The sequence below is a fragment of the Oryzias latipes genome, chromosome 13 (genome assembly GCF_053564925.1).
Source record: "Oryzias latipes strain Hd-rR chromosome 13, Olatipes_Hd-rR_3.1".
Lineage (NCBI taxonomy): Eukaryota > Metazoa > Chordata > Actinopteri > Beloniformes > Adrianichthyidae > Oryzias > Oryzias latipes.
This window is the reverse complement of record NC_136249.1, coordinates 25,747,113-25,751,099: the sequence shown is the minus strand read 5'-3', so window position 1 is coordinate 25,751,099 and position 3,987 is coordinate 25,747,113. Positions and strand designations below refer to the sequence as shown.

Here is a 3,987-nt window from a genome sequence, read left to right as displayed (position 1 = left end):
ATTGCTTCTGAAAAACTTCTGGGAGGCTTTGTGTCACTCTAAGATCACGATGAGTTCATGTTTTTCCCATGCAGCATCACCTTGCATCGTTTGTGCTTTTGCACTCAGCGGGACACCAGCTTTCCAGACATTCAAGATATTTTACTGGCAAATGAAGAGCAAGGATCTCTCTAGCAATAAAGAAATTGTTTTAATGAGTCAAAAACATTTTGCCCTATACTCTTAACAATAAAGAAAAATTGATTTAAGTCTCAAAAAGACCAAAATTGCACTTTGATGTTTAAGAACTAAACATCAACGGTTTTTTCTTAAAGTTTAATCAGTTTTAAGACTGAAATTCATTTGAAACAATTATTTAGATTTATGTTCCAAGAATAAGGGCTAGTTTTAGATTTTTTAAGATGGACCAACACAGTATGTTCACATTTTATTCCAACTCGACTCGTTTCCACTTATTATATTATTTTTATCACTGCAATCAAAGTGAACTATTAGGCACATAAAAACTCCAAAAATACAAACCATTTGCTTAGAACCAGCAAAAAATACATATTATTAAATTGTATAACACAACATTTTAAGTAATTCTATTAAATAGCTTTTTTATGCTTATGTTAACCTCATTCTAGATTTTGATATTTCATTATAAAAGTTCTTGTCAAGTAAAAATGATTTGGTGACTGAACAAATAATTGTACTGCTTTTCGTGATTTTCTTCTAAAGGTTAGTGTATTTTAGGCTACCCTTTTTTGCAGAGAGTGACTGGCACACAAAAACACTTGAATCTCTCACACTTCATCGCTACATCATGAAAACAAAAGGTTGCGTGATTGAGAGGGTGATCAACAGAACAGGAGCATCTTAAGACTGTTCCCTGGCCGGTTCAATACCGTACACTTCTAGAACAGGTACAGTCGTATCATCTGTAGAAATAGGAGAAATGACTCTGCAGATGGTTACATTTTATGTGCCCACAGAGATCTGCACGGTGGTGCAGTGGTTAGCGCTCTTGCCTCACAGCAAGCAAGAAGGCCCCCAGTTCAAAGTCCCGGCTGGGGGACCTGAACCAGAACTGAGTTTGTGGAGATTGTACAGGCTTCAAAGAAACTGAATTAGTTAGTGCGCGTCTGCCTTCATTCCCCATCCTGCAAGCTTAAAGCCCCTAACAACCCCCAACTTACCATTACTAATGCAACAAAAATGTTGAACAATGGTGGACCTATCTAGCCATACAGTTTTGAGGCAGATGCCGGCTCATGAAGACGTACATGGATCTATATGTACTCAAGTGGACATATCACAATGGAGCGGATCGAGAAGAGAGCTTGTGGACCACCAATTGTAAATTTTACATAACACTTACCAGCTTTTTCAATTACAGTTTTTCGTGCTCCTGAAACGTGATGGTTTGATTAAGTTATTACTTAGAAATCCATTTTAATGAATTTCTGATCTAATTTTCTTTATGTCCTTCATAAGGTTAATGCTTTAATAACATGTTAAAAAAACATGATTTTCAGTGGGGTGGGTCTTTGAAGGAAAAATAAATAAATACAGGTTTGGAATTAAATGGAAATGAATAAATGAAGTGGCCATCTAAAGGGTTTTTCTACACAGTTTTCATGAAGCTTCATTATGCCTTCAAATTTAAAATTCAGCCATCTGCTTTGGAGTACTATAAGTACAGCATAATCATTCTGGCGCTTTACAATTTCTTTCTGTCCTCCACCCCAGTACCAGTAATTCCATAAAGCAGTTTGCTGGGTGATGACAAGGTGTTAAAAAGCTACTTGAGCTGTGCACTTCTTCTTGAAGTTCTGCCAAGAAGCACATTATTGACATAATTAAATGCTGAACACTGAGCAAACTGTGAGTCTAAGTTTAAAGGTTTACCAGATTAACAGGGAAAGAGATACACTGGAAGTAGCTGTGTATGTGACCACCAGGCAGAAATAAAGCTTCAAACGCAGTCACTCAGCTAAAACTAGACGTGCTTTTAGCTATAGAAAGAGCTTATTTAGTCATCCGTGTCCCACCCCCCACCCCCTTTCCCCCCATTTCTCTATATCTTTGTCTATTGTACTCTCAGAGGATCACTCTCATGTTTTCAGCACTGGCCTATTACAGTGTACATCCAGCCAGTGTCATATTAAAATCCCTACAACCCAGTGCTCGTGGACTTGGATAAAGATCCCTCTTTGTACTGAATAGTTTGATCTGCCTCAGACAGCGGACTTTATTAATATTCTCCCAGAGACAAAAGGGCTACAGACAGATGCGCACAAATGTCTGGTTTGTCATTTGTGCATCATCCAGAAAGAGAGGAGGAGAGTGATAGAGACGGAGGAAGGTGATGAGGCAGGGATACTCAAATGTATGGTAACACTGTATGAATTTTTCATCCGCCAGCAGCTGTTTTTTTTCAATACGCTTTTCGGGGGCAACTATTCTGGGCATTGGGTCTTCTAGTTTGGCATCTAATAGAATTTGTAGGAGCACAAAACATCTCAAGAGGAAAGATTATTGACAATTGGTGCAAGTCAGCTGAGAGTGGACGAACATATTAGCCTTTTGGGTTCTTCGTTGTGTTTGTTTGTTATGCTTGCATGTTGTGGTGAAAGACTGTTCCTGGCAGGTTTCCCTCATGGGGTGTCAGGCAAGGATACAGGATGGTTATCCCTAGAGAAACTGCCCAGCCCTCTGTGCCAATTTGGATCCTGCTGCTGTTGCATGATGGGATAGAAAAATATCCCTCTCTTTTTTTCCCCTCCCTGAACAGAGCTTGACCTGAATACAGATTTAAGTGAATCACATTTTTCCATGTAAATAAAAGCAAGTGAGAATTTTTATTTACCTATATCTATATATTTATATATATAAATATAAATTTCAAACCCCTTTTTGCCCCTTGACTGTGAGATTTTGTGCAAAATTGTTGAATTTGTCTTGTAAACCAAGTAAAAAAAAACAGTGTGAAGACAGGAAAACAAGCAACAGGGACTGCTCAGCTGAGCACCGCAGCCCCAGATTCACAAACCTTACCGAGAATCAAAACACTTTTGAATAATTTAGGGTGAAGAGAGAAAAATAAATCTTCACCAAGCAAGAAGGCCAATAAAATGACAGAGAGGATAGGAATCAAACAGCACTGGACAAAAAAAGAATTCTTAGTGTGAACATAAGTGGATGTGTGTAAGACAGCTATGGAGTTACAGCACAGAGCATAATTTTAGTTTTAATGGTCTTGGCTCTCTCATATTGCCCTTTTAGTGACATAATTCACAATAATGCCAGCCTTTTATTTTTGACCTCATGATGAGGGATCCTTACTTGTCAAAATCAAACTTTTAATATTACAAAGCCTTTAATTAAAAAGATTTTTGTAGGTGGTGGACTCCGCCTACACCTTAGAGCACACTTCAGCCACCACACCAATAGAGTTTGTACAATTAAAGTAGTTTGACTTTTAATTTGGCATCTGTATACTTTTCCCAGACAAGACTTTTCTCTAGGCAGAAAGTTAAACTCTAATTGAATTTTATCTCAAATAAATCAGTCCATTTTGTTGTTCTACTTCACCTGACCCCAGCCCATTTCACATCTCATTATGTTCTCACTGCTCTTAATTTCTTACTGCTGGCAGCAAGGTAAAGAGTTGGGAGAGGAAAAAAACTCCAATTAGACTGAGCCCTTGTGATTTTGCCACTCTTGCTAACAGTTCCAGTTTACATTAATTATTCATTCTGAAGCCATTCACACGGTGGCTGCCAGAAGGGGAGAGGAAGTGCTGCGGTGAGATGTAATCGTCAGTGTTCGTGCTGTCCTGTTTCAAGTACTGCCACTTGGTGTGTCTGTTGTCTTGTCATTTTTATATCTGTGTGGATGATGTTGCAATGGTAGCATGATGAAACAACAAATAGAACCACTGTGTAGTCAGCCATACAATACAATAAACCCCAGAACATGGACAGACGATTGGCAAGTTTT

The 3,987-nt window shown here is 38.4% G+C and overlaps 2 protein-coding genes across 3 annotated transcripts in view; both read right to left on the bottom strand.

The window, feature by feature from the left end:
• LOC144981407 (uncharacterized) overlaps positions 1–3,987 on the bottom strand; it is a 227,076-nt gene that overhangs the window by 72,911 nt on the left and 150,178 nt on the right. The window lies entirely within an intron of this gene.
• The window catches only part of rtn4rl1b (reticulon 4 receptor-like 1b), a 183,546-nt gene that overhangs the window by 160,790 nt on the left and 18,769 nt on the right, over positions 1–3,987 (bottom strand). The gene's annotated exons all lie outside the window — the stretch shown is intronic.